The 20,169-nt window shown below is 56.3% G+C and overlaps 1 long non-coding RNA gene across 4 annotated transcripts in view; it reads left to right on the top strand.

Annotated features, from left to right (window-relative positions):
• LOC135560374 (uncharacterized) overlaps nt 1–14,889 on the top strand; it is a 300,103-nt gene extending 285,214 nt beyond the window's left edge. Inside the window, exon 7 of one of the 4 annotated variants that reach the window (XR_010458877.1) lies at nt 14,592–14,889. This is a non-coding gene — a long non-coding RNA (uncharacterized LOC135560374). The remainder of the gene's footprint in view (nt 1–14,591) is intronic. The other 3 variants (XR_010458875.1, XR_010458878.1, XR_010458876.1) reach the window with 3 other exon arrangements.
• The last annotated feature ends 5,280 nt before the right edge of the window (nt 14,890–20,169 follow it).

A 20,169-nucleotide genomic window follows, 5' to 3' on the forward strand; every position in this document is an offset into this window, starting at 1 on the left:
AATATTCACCACATTGTTTATACTGGCTAAAATATCAAACGAACTGATATGTTTTCTCTTACTTCCTACAGGTAATACTTTCCTTCACACGTATATAGAAGCTGAATATAAAATACATATCAACTGAACACAAATATAAACACAAAGTGTAAAGTGTTGGTTCCGTGTTTCATGAGCTGAAAATAAAAGATATCAGAAATGTTCCATAGACACAAAAAGCTGAACATTTCTCCTTTGTTAACAAAACGAAGGAGCTGATTGTGGACTTCAGGAGACAGCAGAGGGAGCACGCCTCCATCCTCATCGACGGGACAGGAGACAGCAGAGGGAGCACGCCTCCATCCACATCGACAGGAGACAGCAGAGGGAGCATGCCTCCATCCACATCGACAGGAGACAGCAGAGGGAGCACGCCTCCATCCTCATCGACAGGAGACAGCAGAGGGAGCACGCCTCCATCCTCATCGACGGGACAGGAGACAGCAGAGAACACGCCTCCATCCCATCGACAGACAGGAGACAGCAGGGGCACGCCTCCATCCTCATGGGACAGGAGACAGCAGAGGTTATACGCCTCCATCCCATCGACAGGACAGGAGACAGCAGAGGGAGCACGCCTCCATCCTCATCGGGGACAGGAGACAGCAGAGGGAGCACGACCCCATCCACTGTCAGGACAGGAGACAGCAGAGGGAGCACGCCTCCATCCATGTCGACAGGAGGTTAGGGTCAGTCCATCCACATAACAGGAGTACAGCTCACTGCCTCCATCCACATCGACAGGACAGGAGACAGCAGAGGGAACACGCCTCCATCCACATCGACAGGACAGGAGACAGCTCACGCCTCCATCCTCTCGACAGGAGACAGCAGAGGAGCACGCCTCCATCCCATCGACAGGAGACAGCAGAGGGGCACTCCACCTGACATGATGACTCAGGGAGACTGTCCCCAGTCCACGGGGCCATGCTGCTGCTCCATCCACATCGACTGGACTGGAGACAGCAGAGGGCACCATCCATCCACATCGACAGGACAGGAGACATGATGCACGCCCCATCCACATCGACAGGACAGGAGACAGCCACGCCTCCATCCCTCGACAGGAGACAGCAGGGAGCACGCCCCCATCCACATCGCGGGGAGACAGCAGAGGGAACACGCCCCATCCACATCGACTATTATTCAGACCATGCTGGCCTCCATCCACATGAACAGGAGAACATCTTGGCCACGTTCTCCATTATAGGGAGCACCACCCATCCACATCAACAGGACAGGAGACAGCAGAGGAGCACGCCTCCATCCACATCGACAGGACAGGAGACAGCAGAGGGAACACTCTCCATCCACATCGACAGGACAGGAGACAGCAGAGGGAGCACGCCTCCATCCCATCGACAGGACAGGAGACAGCAGAGGGAACACGCCTCCATCCCATCGACAGGAGACAGCAGAGGGAGTGCCTCCATCCCATCGACAGGACAGGAGACAGCAGAGGGAGCACGCCTCCATCCCATGACAGGACAGGAGACAGCAGAGGGAGCACGCCTCCATCCACTCGACAGGACAGGAGACAGCAGAGGGAGCACGCCTCCATCCACATCGACAGGACAGGAGACAGCAGAGGGAACACGCCTCCATCCACATCGACAGGACAGGAGACAGCAGAGGAGCACGCCTCCATCCACATCGACAGGACAGGAGACAGCAGGAGGCATCGACAGGAGACAGCCACGCCTCCATCCACATCGACAGGACAGGAGACAGCAGAGGGAACATGCCTCCATCCACATAGGACAGGAGACAGCAGAGGGAGCACGCCTCCATCCACCTGACAGGAGACAGCAGAGGGAGCACGCCTCCATCCACATCGACAGGACAGGAGACAGCAGCTGGGAGCACGTCCATCCACACTTTGGACAGGAGACAGCAGAGGGGCACGCTCCATCCACATCGACAGGAGACAGCAGAGGGAGCACGCCCCCATCCACATCGACGGGGGAGACAGCAGAGGGAACACGCCTCCATCCACATCGACAGGACAGGAGACGCAGCAGAGGGAACACGCCTCCATCCACATCGACAGGACAGGAGACAGCAGAGGGAGCACGCCTCCATCCACATCGACAGGACAGGAGACAGCAGAGGGAGCACGCCTCCATCCACATCGACAGGAGACAGCAGAGGGAGCACGCCTCCATCCACATCGACAGGACAGGAGACAGCAGAGGGAGCACGCCTCCATCCACATCGACAGGACAGGAGACAGCAGAGGGAGCACGCTCCATCCACATCGACAGGAGACAGCAGAGGGAGCACGCCTCCATCCACATCAACAGGACAGGAGACAGCAGAGGGAGCACGCCTCCATCCACATCGACAGGACAGGAGACAGCAGAGGGAACACGCCTCCATCCACATCGACAGGACAGGAGACAGCAGAGGGAACACGCCTCCATCCACATCGACAGGAGACAGCAGAGGGAGCACGCCTCCATCCACATCGACAGGAGACAGCAGAGGGAGCACGCCTCCATCCACATCGACAGGAGACAGCAGAGGGAACACGCCTCCATCCACATCGACGGGAGACAGCAGAGGGAACACGCCCCCATCCACATCGACGGGACAGGAGACAGCAGAGGGAGCACGCCTCCATCCACATCGACAGGACAGGAGACAGCAGAGGGAGCACGCCCCCATCCACATCGACAGGACAGGAGACAGCAGAGGGAGCACGCCTCCATCCACATCGACGGGAGACAGCAGAGGGAGCACGCCCCCATCCACATCGACGGGAGACAGCAGAGGGAACACGCCCCCATCCACATCGACAGGAGACAGCAGAGGGAGCAGGCCTCCATCCACATCGACGGGACAGGAGACAGCAGAGGAGCACGCCTCCATCCACATCAACAGGACAGGAGAGGGAGCACGCCCCCATCCACATCAACAGGACAGGAGACAGCAGAGGGAGCACGCCTCCATCCACATCGACAGGACAGGAGACAGCAGAGGGAACACGCCTCCATCCACATCGACAGGACAGGAGACAGCAGAGGGAGCACGCCTCCATCCACATCGACAGGACAGGAGACAGCAGAGGGAACACGCCTCCATCCACATCGACAGAGACAGGAGACAGCAGAGGGAGACACGCCTCCATCCACATCGACAGGACAGGAGACAGCAGAGGGAGCACGCCTCCATCCACATCGACAGGACAGGAGACAGCAGAGGGAGCACGCCTCCATCCACATCGACAGGACAGGAGACAGCAGAGGGAGCACGCCTCCATCCACATCGACAGGACAGGAGACAGCAGAGGGGCACGCCTCCATCCATCCATCCACATCGACAGGACAGGAGACAGCAGAGGGAGCACGCCTCCATCCACATCGACAGGACAGGAGACAGCAGAGGGAGCACGCCTCCATCCACATCGACAGGACAGGAGACAGCAGAGGGAGCACGCCTCCATCCACATCGAGGACAGGAGACAGCAGACACGCCTCCATCCACATCGACAGGACAGGAGACAGCAGAGGGAGCACGCCTCCATCCACATCGACGGGACAGGAGACAGCAGAGGAGCACGCCTCCATCCACATCGACAGGAGACAGCAGAGGGAGCACGCCTCCATCCACATCGACAGGACAGGAGACAGCAGGGAACACGCCTCCATCCACATCGACGGGACAGGAGACAGCAGAGGGAGCACGCTCCATCCACATCGGGACAGGAGACAGCAGAGGGAGCACGCCTCCATCCACATCGACAGGACAGGAGACAGCAGAGGGAGCACGCCCCATCCACATCGACAGGACAGGAGACAGCAGAGGGAACACGCCTCCATCCACATCGACAGGAGACAGCAGAGGGAGCACGCCCCATCCACATCGACGGGAGACAGCAGAGGGAACACGCCTCCATCCACATCGACAGGACAGGAGACAGCAGAGGGAACACGCCTCCATCCACATCGACAGGACAGGAGACAGCAGAGGGAGCACGCCTCCATCCACATCGACGGGACAGGAGACAGCAGAGGGAGCACGCCTCCATCCACATCGACAGGAGACAGCAGAGGGAGCACGCCTCCATCCACATCGACAGGACAGGAGACAGCAGAGGGAACACGCCTCCATCCACATCGACGGGACAGGAGACAGCAGAGGGAGCACGCCTCCATCCACATCGACAGGAGACAGCAGAGGGAGCACGCCTCCATCCACATCAACAGGACAGGAGACAGCAGAGGGAGCACGCCTCCATCCACATCGACAGGACAGGAGACAGCAGAGGGAACACGCCTCCATCCACATCGACAGGACAGGAGACAGCAGAGGGAACACGCCTCCATCCACATCGACAGGAGACAGCAGAGGGAGCACGCCTCCATCCACATCGATAGGAGACAGCAGAGGGAGCACGCCTCCATCCACATCGACAGGAGACAGCAGAGGGAACACGCCTCCATCCACATCGACGGGAGACAGCAGAGGGAACACGCCCCCATCCACATTGACGGGACAGGAGACAGCAGAGGGAGCACGCCTCCATCCACATCGACAGGACAGGAGACAGCAGAGGGAGCACGCCCCCATCCACATCGACAGGACAGGAGACAGCAGAGGGAGCACGCCTCCATCCACATCGACGGGAGACAGCAGAGGGAGCACGCCCCCATCCACATCGACGGGAGACAGCAGAGGGAACACGCCCCCATCCACATCGACAGGAGACAGCAGAGGGAGCAGGCCTCCATCCACATCGACGGGACAGGAGACAGCAGAGGGAGCACGCCTCCATCCACATCAACAGGACAGGAGAGGGAGCACGCCCCCATCCACATCAACAGGACAGGAGACAGCAGGGAGCACGCCTCCATCCACATCGACAGGACAGGAGACAGCAGAGGGAACACGCCTCCATCCACATCGACAGGACAGGAGACAGCAGAGGGAGCACGCCTCCATCCACATCGACAGGACAGGAGACAGCAGAGGGAACACGCCTCCATCCACATCGACAGGAGACAGCAGAGGGAGCACGCCTCCATCCACATCGACAGGACAGGAGACAGCAGAGGGAGCACGCCTCCATCCACATCGACAGGACAGGAGACAGCAGAGGGAGCACGCCTCCATCCACACCGACAGGACAGGAGACAGCAGAGGGAGCACGCCTCCATCCACATCGACAGGACAGGAGACAGCAGAGGGAACACGCCTCCATCCACATCGACAGGACAGGAGACAGCAGAGGGAGCACGCCTCCATCCACATCGACGGGACAGGAGACAGCAGAGGGAGCACGCCTCCATCCACATCGACAGGAGACAGCAGAGGGAGCACGCCTCCATCCACATCGACAGGACAGGAGACAGCAGAGGGAGCACGCCTCCATCCACATCGACGGGACAGGAGACAGCAGAGGGAGCACGCCTCCATCCACATCGACGGGACAGGAGACAGCAGAGGGAGCACGCCTCCATCCACATCGACAGGACAGGAGACAGCAGAGGGAGCACGCCCCCATCCACATCGACAGGACAGGAGACAGCAGAGGGAACACGCCTCCATCCACATCGACAGGAGACAGCAGAGGGAGCACGCCCCCATCCACATCGACGGGAGACAGCAGAGGGAACACGCCTCCATCCACATCGACGGGACAGGAGACAGCAGAGGGAGCACGCCTCCATCCACATCGACAGGAGACAGCAGAGGGGGAGCACGCCTCCATCCACATCGACAGGACAGGAGACAGCAGAGGGAACACGCCTCCATCCACATCGACGGGACAGGAGACAGCAGAGGGAGCACGCCTCCATCCACATCGACGGGACAGGAGACAGCAGAGGGAGCACGCCTCCATCCACATCGACAGGACAGGAGACAGCAGAGGGAGCACGCCCCATCCACATCGACAGGACAGGAGACAGCAGAGGGAACACGCCTCCATCCACATCGACAGGTGACAGCAGAGGGAGCACGCCCCCATCCACATCGACGGGAGACAGCAGAGGGAACACGCCTCCATCCACATCGACAGGACAGGAGACAGCAGAGGGAGCACGCCTCCATCCACATCGACAGGACAGGAGACAGCAGAGGGAGCACGCCCCCATCCACATCGACAGGACAGGAGACAGCAGAGGGAGCACGCCTCCATCCACATCAACAGGAGACAGCAGAGGGAGCATGCCTCCATCCACATCGACAGGACAGGAGACAGCAGAGGGAACACGCCTCCATCCACATCGACAGGACAGGAGACAGCAGAGGGAGCACGCCTCCATCCACATCGACGGGACAGGAGACAGCAGAGGGAGCACGCCTCCATCCACATCGACAGGAGACAGCAGAGGGGGAGCACGCCTCCATCCACATCGACAGGACAGGAGACAGCAGAGGGAACACGCCTCCATCCACATCGACGGGACAGGAGACAGCAGAGGGAGCACGCCTCCATCCACATCGACGGGACAGGAGACAGCAGAGGGAGCACGCCTCCATCCACATCGACAGGACAGGAGACAGCAGAGGGAGCACGCCCCCATCCACATCGACAGGACAGGAGACAGCAGAGGGAACACGCCTCCATCCACATCGACAGGAGACAGCAGAGGGAGCACGCCCCCATCCACATCGACGGGAGACAGCAGAGGGAACACGCCTCCATCCACATCGACAGGACAGGAGACAGCAGAGGGAGCACGCCTCCATCCACATCGACAGGACAGGAGACAGCAGAGGGAGCACGCCCCCATCCACATCGACAGGACAGGAGACAGCAGAGGGAGCACGCCTCCATCCACATCAACAGGAGACAGCAGAGGGAGCATGCCTCCATCCACATCGACAGGACAGGAGACAGCAGAGGGAGAACGCCTCCATCCACATCGACAGGAGACAGCAGAGGGAGCACGCCTCCATCCACATCAACAGGACAGGAGACAGCAGAGGGAGCACGCCTCCATCCACATCGACGGGACAGGAGACGGCAGAGGGAGCACGCCTCCATCCACATCGACAGGACAGGAGACAGCAGAGGGAACACGCCTCCATCCACATCGACAGGACAGGAGACAGCAGAGGGAGCACGCCTCCATCCACATCGACAGGACAGGAGACAGCAGAGGGAACACGCCTCCATCCACATCGACAGGACAGGAGACAGCAGAGGGAGCACGCCTCCATCCACATCGACAGGACAGGAGACAGCAGAGGGAACACGCCTCCATCCACATCCACATCGACAGGAGACAGCAGAGGGAACACGCCTCCATCCACATCGACAGGAGACAGCAGAGGGAACACGCCTCCATCCACATCAGGACAGGACAGAGGGGAGACAGCAGAGGAGACAGCAGAGGGAGCACGCCTCCATCCACATCGACAGGAGACAGCAGAGGGAACACGCCTCCATCCACATCAACAGGACAGGAGACAGCAGAGGGAGCACGCCTCCATCCACATCGACGGGACAGGAGACAGCAGAGGGAGCGCGCCCCCATCCACATCGACAGGACAGGAGACAGCAGAGGGAGCACGCCTCCATCCACATCGACAGGAGACAGCAGAGGGAGCACGCCTCCATCCACATCAACAGGACAGGAGACAGCAGAGGGAGCACGCCTCCATCCACATCGACAGGACAGGAGACAGCAGAGGGAACACGCCTCCATCCACATCGACAGGACAGGAGACAGCAGAGGGAACACGCCTCCATCCACATCGACAGGAGACAGCAGAGGGAGCACGCCTCCATCCACATCGACAGGAGACAGCAGAGGGAGCACGCCTCCATCCACATCGACAGGAGACAGCAGAGGGAACACGCCTCCATCCACATCGACGGGAGACAGCAGAGGGAACACGCCCCCATCCACATCGACGGGACAGGAGACAGCAGAGGGAGCACGCCTCCATCCACATCGACAGGAGACAGCAGAGGGAGCACGCCCCCATCCACATCGACAGGACAGGAGACAGCAGAGGGAGCACGCCTCCATCCACATCGACGGGAGACAGCAGAGGGAGCACGCCCCCATCCACATCGACGGGAGACAGCAGAGGGAACACGCCCCCATCCACATCGACAGGAGACAGCAGAGGGAGCAGGCCTCCATCCACATCGACGGGACAGGAGACAGCAGAGGGAGCACGCCTCCATCCACATCAACAGGACAGGAGAGGGAGCACGCCCCCATCCACATCAACAGGACAGGAGACAGCAGAGGGAGCACGCCTCCATCCACATCGACAGGACAGGAGACAGCAGAGGGAACACGCCTCCATCCACATCGACAGGACAGGAGACAGCAGAGGGAGCACGCCTCCATCCACATCGACAGGACAGGAGACAGCAGAGGGAACACGCCTCCATCCACATCGACAGGAGACAGCAGAGGGAGCACGCCTCCATCCACATTGACAGGACAGGAGACAGCAGAGGGAGCACGCCTCCATCCACATCGACAGGACAGGAGACAGCAGAGGGAGCACACCTCCATCCACACCGACAGGACAGGAGACAGCAGAGGGAGCACGCCTCCATCCACATCGACAGGACAGGAGACAGCAGAGGGAACACGCCTCCATCCACATCGACAGGACAGGAGACAGCAGAGGGAGCACGCCTCCATCCACATCGACGGGACAGGAGACAGCAGAGGGAGCACGCCTCCATCCACATCGACAGGAGACAGCAGAGGGAGCACGCCTCCATCCACATCGACAGGACAGGAGACAGCAGAGGGAACACGCCTCCATCCACATCGACGGGACAGGAGACAGCAGAGGGAGCACGCCTCCATCCACATCGACGGGACAGGAGACAGCAGAGGGAGCACGCCTCCATCCACATCGACAGGACAGGAGACAGCAGAGGGAGCACGCCCCCATCCACATCGACAGGACAGGAGACAGCAGAGGGAACACGCCTCCATCCACATCGACAGGAGACAGCAGAGGGAGCACGCCCCCATCCACATCGACGGGAGACAGCAGAGGGAACACGCCTCCATCCACATCGACAGGACAGGAGACAGCAGAGGGAACACGCCTCCATCCACATCGACAGGACAGGAGACAGCAGAGGGAGCACGCCTCCATCCACATCGACGGGACAGGAGACAGCAGAGGGAGCACGCCTCCATCCACATCGACAGGAGACAGCAGAGGGAGCACGCCTCCATCCACATCGACAGGACAGGAGACAGCAGAGGGAACACGCCTCCATCCACATCGACGGGACAGGAGACAGCAGAGGGAGCACGCCTCCATCCACATCGACAGGAGACAGCAGAGGGAGCACGCCTCCATCCACATCAACAGGACAGGAGACAGCAGAGGGAGCACGCCTCCATCCACATCGACAGGACAGGAGACAGCAGAGGGAACACGCTCCATCCACATCGACAGGACAGGAGACAGCAGAGGGAACACGCCTCCATCCACATCGACAGGAGACAGCAGAGGGAGCACGCCTCCATCCACATCGATAGGAGACAGCAGAGGGAGCACGCCTCCATCCACATCGACAGGAGACAGCAGAGGGAACACGCCTCCATCCACATCGACGGGAGACAGCAGAGGGAACACGCCCCCATCCACATTGACGGGACAGGAGACAGCAGAGGGAGCACGCCTCCATCCACATCGACAGGACAGGAGACAGCAGAGGGAGCACGCCCCCATCCACATCGACAGGACAGGAGACAGCAGAGGGAGCACGCCTCCATCCACATCGACGGGAGACAGCAGAGGGAGCACGCCCCCATCCACATCGACGGGAGACAGCAGAGGGAACACGCCCCCATCCACATCGACAGGAGACAGCAGAGGGAGCAGGCCTCCATCCACATCGACGGGACAGGAGACAGCAGAGGGAGCACGCCTCCATCCACATCAACAGGACAGGAGAGGGAGCACGCCCCCATCCACATCAACAGGACAGGAGACAGCAGAGGGAGCACGCCTCCATCCACATCGACAGGACAGGAGACAGCAGAGGGAACACGCCTCCATCCACATCGACAGGACAGGAGACAGCAGAGGGAGCACGCCTCCATCCACATCGACAGGACAGGAGACAGCAGAGGGAACACGCCTCCATCCACATCGACAGGAGACAGCAGAGGGAGCACGCCTCCATCCACATCGACAGGACAGGAGACAGCAGAGGGAGCACGCCTCCATCCACATCGACAGGACAGGAGACAGCAGAGGGAGCACGCCTCCATCCACACCGACAGGACAGGAGACAGCAGAGGGAGCACGCCTCCATCCACATCAACAGGACAGGAGACAGCAGAGGGAACACGCCTCCATCCACATCGACAGGACAGGAGACAGCAGAGGGAGCACGCCTCCATCCACATCGACGGGACAGGAGACAGCAGAGGGAGCACGCCTCCATCCACATCGACAGGAGACAGCAGAGGGAGCACGCCTCCATCCACATCGACGGGACAGGAGACAGCAGAGGGAGCACGCTCCATCCACATCGACGGGACAGGAGACAGCAGAGGGAGCACGCCTCCATCCACATCGACAGGACAGAGACAGAGGAGCACGACAGACAGACAGGAGACAGCGCACCCCCATCCACATCGACAGGACAGGAGACAGCAGAGGGAGCACGCCTCCATCCACATCGACGGGACAGGAGACAGCAGAGGGAGCACGCCTCCATCCACATCGACAGGAGACAGCAGAGTAAGCACGCCTCCATCCACATCGACAGGACAGGAGACAGCAGAGGGAACACGCCTCCATCCACATCGACGGGACAGGAGACAGCAGAGGGAGCACGCCTCCATCCACATCGACGGGACAGGAGACAGCAGAGGGAGCACGCCTCCATCCACATCGACAGGACAGGAGACAGCAGAGGGAGCACGCCCCCATCCACATCGACAGGACAGGAGACAGCAGAGGGAACACGCCTCCATCCACATCGACAGGAGACAGCAGAGGAGCACGCCCCCATCCACATCGACGGGAGACAGCAGAGGGAACACGCCTCCATCCACATCGACGGGACAGGAGACAGCAGAGGGAGCACGCCTCCATCCACATCGACAGGAGACAGCAGAGGGGAGCACGCCTCCATCCACATCGACAGGACAGGAGACAGCAGAGGGAACACGCTCCATCCACATCGACGGGACAGGAGACAGCAGAGGGAGCACGCCTCCATCCACATCGACGGGACAGGAGACAGCAGAGGGAGCACGCCTCCATCCACATCGACAGGACAGGAGACAGCAGAGGGAGCACGCCCCCATCCACATCGACAGGACAGGAGACAGCAGAGGGAACACGCCTCCATCCACATCGACAGGAGACAGCAGAGGGAGCACGCCCCCATCCACATCGACGGGAGACAGCAGAGGGAACACGCCTCCATCCACATCGACAGGACAGGAGACAGCAGAGGGAGCACGCCTCCATCCACATCGACAGGACAGGAGACAGCAGAGGGAGCACGCCCCCATCCACATCGACAGGACAGGAGACAGCAGAGGGAGCACGCCTCCATCCACATCAACAGGAGACAGCAGAGGGAGCATGCCTCCATCCACATCGACAGGACAGGAGACAGCAGAGGGAACACGCCTCCATCCACATCGACAGGACAGGAGACAGCAGAGGGAGCACGCCTCCATCCACATCGACGGGACAGGAGACAGCAGAGGGAGCACGCCTCCATCCACATCGACAGGAGACAGCAGAGGGGGAGCACGCCTCCATCCACATCGACAGGACAGGAGACAGCAGAGGGAACACGCCTCCATCCACATCGACGGGACAGGAGACAGCAGAGGGAGCACGCCTCCATCCACATCGACGGGACAGGAGACAGCAGAGGGAGCACGCCTCCATCCACATCGACAGGACAGGAGACAGCAGAGGGAGCACGCCCCCATCCACATCGACAGGACAGGAGACAGCAGAGGGAACACGCCTCCATCCACATCGACAGGAGACAGCAGAGGGAGCACGCCCCCATCCACATCGACGGGAGACAGCAGAGGGAACACGCCTCCATCCACATCGACAGGACAGGAGACAGCAGAGGGAGCACGCCTCCATCCACATCGACAGGACAGGAGACAGCAGAGGGAGCACGCCCCCATCCACATCGACAGGACAGGAGACAGCAGAGGGAGCACGCCTCCATCCACATCAACAGGAGACAGCAGAGGGAGCATGCCTCCATCCACATCGACAGGACAGGAGACAGCAGAGGGAGAACGCCTCCATCCACATCGACAGGAGACAGCAGAGGGAGCACGCCTCCATCCACATCAACAGGACAGGAGACAGCAGAGGGAGCACGCCTCCATCCACATCGACGGGACAGGAGACGGCAGAGGGAGCACGCCTCCATCCACATCGACAGGACAGGAGACAGCAGAGGGAACACGCCTCCATCCACATCGACAGGACAGGAGACAGCAGAGGGAGCACGCCTCCATCCACATCGACAGGACAGGAGACAGCAGAGGGAACACGCCTCCATCCACATCGACAGGACAGGAGACAGCAGAGGGAGCACGCCTCCATCCACATCGACAGGACAGGAGACAGCAGAGGGAACACGCCTCCATCCACATCCACATCGACAGGAGACAGCAGAGGGAACACGCCTCCATCCACATCGACAGGAGACAGCAGAGGGAACACGCCTCCATCCACATCAACAGGACAGGAGACAGCAGAGGGAGCACGCCTCCATCCACATCGACAGGAGACAGCAGAGGGAACACGCCTCCATCCACATCAACAGGACAGGAGACAGCAGAGGGAGCAGGCCCCCATCCACATCGACAGGAGACAGCAGAGGGAACACGCCTCCATCCACATCGACAGGAGACAGCAGAGGGAGCACGCCTCCATCCACATCGACAGGACAGGAGACAGCAGAGGGAACACGCCTCCATCCACATCAACAGGACAGGAGACAGCAGAGGGAACACGCCTCCATCCACATCGACAGGACAGGAGACAGCAGAGGGAACATGCCTCCATCCACATCGACAGGACAGGAGGGAGCAGGCCTCCATCCACATCGACAGGACAGGAGACAGCAGAGGAAACACGCCTCCATCCACATCGACAGGACCGGAGACAGCAGAGGGAACACGCCTCCATCCACATCAACAGGACAGGAGACAGCAGAGGGAGCACGCCTCCATCCACACCGACGGGACAGGAGACAGCAGAGGGAACACGCCTCCATCCACATTGACAGGACAGGAGACAGCAGAGGGAGCACGCCTCCATCCACATCGACAGGACAGGAGACAGCAGAGGGAACACGCCTCCATCCACATCCACATCGACAGGAGACAGCAGAGGGAACACGCCTCCATCCACATCGACAGGAGACAGTAGAGGGAACACGCTTCCATCCACATCAACAGGACAGGAGACAGCAGAGGGAGCACGCCTCCATCCACATCGACAGGAGACAGCAGAGGGAACACGCCTCCATCCACATCAACAGGACAGGAGACAGCAGAGGGAGCAGGCCCCCATCCACATCGACAGGAGACAGCAGAGGGAACACGCCTCCATCCACATCGACAGGAGACAGCAGAGGGAGCACGCCTCCATCCACATCGACAGGACAGGAGACAGCAGAGGGAACACGCCTCCATCCACATCAACAGGACAGGAGACAGCAGAGGGAACACGCCTCCATCCACATCGACAGGACAGGAGACAGCAGAGGGAACATGCCTCCATCCACATCGACAGGACAGGAGGGAGCAGGCCTCCATCCACATCAACAGGACAGGAGACAGCAGAGGGAACACGCCTCCATCCACATCGACAGGACAGGAGACAGCAGAGGGAACACGCCTCCATCCACATCAACAGGACAGGAGACAGCAGAGGGAGCACGCCTCCATCCACACCGACGGGACAGGAGACAGCAGAGGGAGCACGCCTCCATCCACATCGACAGGACAGGAGACAGCAGAGGGAGCACGCCTCCATCCACACCGACGGGACAGGAGACAGCAGAGGGAGCACGCCTCCATCCACACCGACGGGACAGGAGACAGCAGAGGGAGCACGCCTCCATCCACACCGACGGGACAGGAGACAGCAGAGGGAACACGCCCCCATCCACACCGACGGGACTACAGTGGAGAAGGCGGAAAAGTTCAAGTTCCTCGGCGTACACATCTCTGACAATCTGAAATGGTCCACCCACACAGACAGCGTGGCTGAAAAAGTTTGGCCCCCAAGACCATCACAAACTTCTACAGATGCATCATCTACAGATATCCCTCTAGTTGGGGGACTGTGCGTTGGCAAAGTGGGTGGGGTTATATCCTTCCTGTTTGGCCCTGTCCGGGGGTGTCCTCGGATGGGGCCACAGTGTCTCCTGACCCCTCCTGTCTCAGCCTCCAGTATTTATGCTGCAGTAGTTTGTGTGGGGGGGCTAGGGTCAGTTTGTTATATCTGGAGTACTTCTCCTGTCCTATTCGGTGTCCTGTGTGAATCTAAGTGTGCGTTCTCTAATTCTCTCCTTCTCTCTTTCTTTCTCTCTCTCGGAGGACCTGAGCCCTAGGACCATGCCCCAGGACTACCTGACATGATGACTCCTTGCTGTCCCCAGTCCACCTGGCCGTGCTGCTGCTCCAGTTTCAACTGACCTGCCTTATTATTATTCGACCATGCTGGTCATTTATGAACATTTGAACATCTTGGCCATGTTCTGTTATAATCTCCACCCGGCACAGCCAGAAGAGGACTGGCCACCCCACATATGCTCTCTCTAATTCTCTCTTTCTTTCTCTCTCTCGGAGGACCTGAGCCCTAGGACCATGCCCCAGGACTACCTGACATGATGACTCCTTGCTGTCCCCAGTCCACCTGACCGTGCTGCTACTCCAGTTTCAACTGTTCTGCCTTATTATTATTCGACCATGCTGGTCATTTATGAACATTTGAACATCTTGGCCATGTTCTGTTATATTCTCCACCCGGCACAGCCAGAAGAGGACTGGCCACCCCTCATAGCCTGGTTCCTCTCTAGGTTTCTTCCTAGGTTTTGGCCTTTCTAGGGAGTTTTTCCTAGCCACCGTGCTTCTACACCTGCATTGCTTGCTGTTTGGGGTTTTAGGCTGGGTTTCTGTACAGCACTTTTGAGATATCAGCTGATGTACGAAGGGCTATATAAATAAATTTGTTTTGATTTGATTCGACCATTGAGAGCATTTCGTTGCGTGGTATCACCGCCTGGTACGGCATCAGCACCGTCCGCAACCGCAGGGCATCACCTACAGCACCCGATGTCACAGGAAGGCCAAAAAGATCATTAAGGTCATCAACCACCTGAACCACGGTCTGTTCACCCCGTTATCATCCAGAAAGCAAAGTCAGTACAGGTGCATCAAAGCTGAGAGACTGAAAAACAGCTTCTATCTCAAGGTTATCAGACTGTTAAATAGCCATCACTAACCGGCCTCCACCCAGTACCCTGCCCTGAACCTAGTCACTGTCACTAGCCGGCTACCACCCGGTTACTCAACCCTGAACCTAGTCACTGTCACTAGCCGGCTACCACCCAGTTACTCATCCCTGAACTTAGTCACTGTCACTAGCCGGCTACCACCCGGTTACTCATCCCTGAACTTAGTCACTGTCACTAGCCGGCTACCACCCAGTTACTCATCCCTGAACTTAGTCACTGTCACTAGCCGGCTACCACCCAGTTACTCATCCCTGAACTTAGTCACGGTCACTAGCCGGCTACCACCCAGTTACTCATCCCTGAACTTAGTCACGGTCACTAGCCGGCTACCACCCAGTTACTCATCCCTGAACTTAGTCACGGTCACTAGCCGGCTACCACCCAGTTACTCATCCCTGAACTTAGTCACGGTCACTAGCCGGCTACCACCCGGTTACTCAACCCTGCATCTTAGAGGCTGCTGGCGTATGTACATAGACATGGAATCACTGGTCACTTAAAAAATGGAACATTAGTCACTTTAATAATGTTTACATACTGTTGTACTCACTTCATATGCATATACTGTATTCGACTGTATTTTAGTCAATGCCACATTGCTCATCCTAATATTTATATATTTCTCAATTCCATTATTTTACTTAAAAATGTGAGTGTATTGTTGTGAATCGTTAGATATTACTGCGCTATTGGAACTAGGAACACAAGCATTTCGCTACACCCGCAATAACATCTGCTAATTATGTTTATCTGACCAATCACATCTGCTAATTATGTGTATCTGACCAATCACATCTGCTAATTATGTGTATCTGACCAATCACATCTGCTAATTATGTTTATCTGACCAATCACATCTGCTAATTATATTTATCTGACCAATCAAATTTGATTTAATTTGAAGATAATCCATTCAAAGTCCTGCCTGATACAGGTAATTAAAAGGATATCACATACATACTTATGTGTGCAGGCACTAAGTCATTCTGTCTTAAACCCACACACCTGCTTTAGGTTCCAGCAGGCCTGGTTTTATTTGACCCTCCAAGTTTTCAGAGCAAAAAATAAATAAAAAATGTTTTTCATTACTGTAAAAACACCAGGAAATGAGCTCCAAGTGATTTTAATGTAAGACATCTGTTCCCAAGTATTCCAATGGATGATAGAGAGACACGTGATCGTATATCAAATGTAAGCAAGGTTTTAAATTATTATGTTTTAGTCAAACATCATATCTGTCTGGGCTTCTTGGGTCATTTTGCAGTCTACAAATTCTGTAGACTGCAGAGGGAGGCAGTGGGAGGCAGAGGGAGGCAGTGGGAGGCAGTGGGAGGCAGAGGGAGGCAGAGGGAGGCAGTGGGAGGCAGTGGGAGGCAGAGGGAGGCAGTGGGAGGCAGAGGGAGGCAGTGGGAGGCAGTGGGAGGCAGTGGGAGGCAGAGGGAGGCAGTGGGAGGCAGTGGGAGGCAGAGGGAGGCAGTGGGAGGCAGCGGCCACCAGCCGCTGAAACAAGGCCCCAACAGCCATCTGTACAGATTCTGCCACCAGCCGCTGAAACAAGGCCCCAACAGCCATCTGTACAGGTTCTGCCACCAGCTGCTGAAACAAGGCCCCAACAGCCATCTGTACACGTTCTGCCACCAGCCGCTGAAACAAGGCACCAACAGCCCCAACACACATACCGGCATTCCTGGAGTGACAGGAAAATACCTACTGCCGAGCCAAAGTGTTTTCCCTGTACCTGGCACAGGGCATTGGAGGGAGCTCCTCTGCCTTTTAATGCGACTGAAAAGGTAGAGATGGATGGTGGAGAAGGAGGAGGAGTGACTCTACAGGTCCACACAAAGAAATAAATAGGAGCTGAAAAATCTATTTCCATTGATAGAAGGTGTTTGGACTGTTGTTTGGTTTGCATTTATTCCCCCAAAGGTACTGTCCATTCTGTTACATGCTTCTCTCCAGTGTGTACTGTCCATTCTGTTACATGCTTCTCTCCAGTGTGTACTGTCCATTCTGTTGTCCATTCTGTTACATGCTTCTCTCCAGTGTGTACTGTCCATTCCATTCTGTGTACTGTCCATTCTGTTACTGCTTCTCCAGTGTGTACTGTCCATTCTGTTACATGCTTCTCTCCAGTGTGTACTGTCCATTCTGTTACATGCTTCTCTCCAGTGTGTACTGTCCATTCTGTTACATGCTTCTCTCCAGTGTGTACTGTCCATTCTGTTACATGCTTCTCTCCAGTGTGTACTGTCCATTCTGTTACATGCTTCTCTCCAGTGTGTACTGTCCATTCTGTTACATGCTTCTCTCCAGTGTGTACTGTCCATTCTGTTACATGCTTCTCTCCATTCTGTGTGTACTGTCCATTCTGTTACATGCTTCTCTCCAGTGTGTACTGTCCATTCTGTTACAGTGTGTATGTCCATTCTGTTACATGCTTCTCCAGTGTGTACTGTCCATTCTGTTACATGCTTCTCTCCAGTGTGTACTGTCCATTCTGTTACATGCTTCTCTCCAGTGTGTACTGTCCATTCTGTTACATGCTTCTCTCCATTCTCTCCAGTGTGTCCATTCTGTTACCATTCAGTGTGTACTGTCCATTCTGTTACATGCTTCTCTCCAGTGTGTACTGTCCATTCTGTTACATGCTTCTCTCCAGTGTGTACTGTCCATTCTGTTACATGCTTCTCTCCAGTGTGTACTGTCCATTCTGTTACATGCTTCTCTCCAGTGTGTACTGTCCATTCTGTTACATGCTTCTCTCCAGTGTGTACTGTCCATTCTGTTACATGCTTCTCTCCAGTGTGTACTGTCCATTCTGTTACATGCTTCTCTCCAGTGTGTACTGTCCATTCTGTTACATGCTTCTCTCCAGTGTGTACTGTCCATTCTGTTACATGCTTCTCTCCAGTGTGTACTGTCCATTCTGTTACATGCTTCTCAGTCTCTGTCCATTCTGTGCTGTACTGTCCATTCTGTTACATGCTTCTCTCCAGTGTGTACTGTCCATTCTGTTACATGCTTCTCTCCAGTGTGTACTGTCCATTCTGTTACATGCTTCTCTCCAGTGTGTACTGTCCATTCTGTTACATGCTTCTCTCCAGTGTGTACTGTCCATTCTGTCCATTCTGTTACATGCTTCTCTCCAGTGTGTACTGTCCATTCTGTTACATGCTTCTCTCCAGTGTGTACTGTCCATTCTGTTACATGCTTCTCTCCAGTGTGTACTGTCCATTCTGTTACATGCTTCTCTCCAGTGTGTACTGTCCATTCTGTTACATGCTTCTCTCCAGTGTGTACTGTCCATTCTGTTACATGCTTCTCTCCAGTGTGTACTGTCCATTCTGTTACATGCAGTGTTACTGTCCATTCTGTTACATGCTTCTCTCCAGTGTGTACTGTCCATTCTGTTACATGCTTCTCTCCAGTGTGTACTGTCCATTCTGTTACATGCTTCTCTCCAGTGTGTACTGTCCATTCTGTTACATGCTTCTCTCCAGTGTGTACTGTCCATTCTGTTACATGCTTCTCTCCACTGCATTCTGTTACATGCTTCTCCAGTGTGTACTGTCCATTCTGTTACATGCTTCTCTCCAGTGTCCATTCTGTTACATGCTTCTCCATTCTGTCCATTCTTACATGCTTCTCTCCAGTGTGTACTGTCCATTCTGTTACATGCTTCTCTCCAGTGTGTACTGTCCATTCTGTTACATGCTTCTCTCCAGTGTGTACTGTCCATTCTGTTACATGCTTCTCTCCAGTGTGTACTGTCCATTCTGTTACATGCTTTCTCCAGTGTTACTGTCCATTCTGTTACATGCTTCTCTCCAGTGTGTACTGTCCATTCTGTTACATGCTTCTCTGTTACTGTCCATTCTGTTACATGCTTCTCTCCAGTGTGTACTGTCCATTCTGTTACATGCTTCTCTCCAGTGTGTACTGTCCATTCTGTTACATGCTTCTCTCCAGTGTGTACTGTCCATTCTGTTACATGCTTCTCTCCAGTGTGTACTGTCCATTCTGTTACATGCTTCTCTCCAGTGTGTACTGTCCATTCTGTTACATGCTTCTCTCCAGTGTGTACTGTCCATTCTGTTACATGCTTCTCTCCAGTGTGTACTGTCCATTCTGTTACATGCTTCTCTCCAGTGTGTACTGTCCATTCTGTTACATGCTTCTCTCCAGTGTGTACTGTCCATTCTGTTACATGCTTCTCTCCAGTGTGTACTGTCCATTCTGTTACATGCTTCTCTCCAGTGTGTACTGTCCATTCTGTTACATGCTTCTCTCCAGTGTGTACTGTCCATTCTGTTACATGCTTCTCTCCAGTGTGTACTGTCCATTCTGTTACATGCTTCTCTCCAGTGTGTACTGTCCATTCTGTTACATGCTTCTCTCCAGTGTGTACTGTCCATTCTGTTACATGCTTCTCTCCAGTGTGTACTGTCCATTCTGTTACATGCTTCTCTCCAGTGTGTACTGTCCATTCTGTTACATGCTTCTCTCCAGTGTGTACTGTCCATTCTGTTACATGCTTCTCTCCAGTGTGTACTGTCCATTCTGTTACATGCTTCTCTCCAGTGTGTACTGTCCATTCTGTTACATGCTTCTCTCCAGTGTGTACTGTCCATTCTGTTACACATGACTGAATTCTGTTC

The sequence above is a fragment of the Oncorhynchus nerka genome, linkage group LG15, assembly GCF_034236695.1.
Source record: "Oncorhynchus nerka isolate Pitt River linkage group LG15, Oner_Uvic_2.0, whole genome shotgun sequence".
Lineage (NCBI taxonomy): Eukaryota > Metazoa > Chordata > Actinopteri > Salmoniformes > Salmonidae > Oncorhynchus > Oncorhynchus nerka.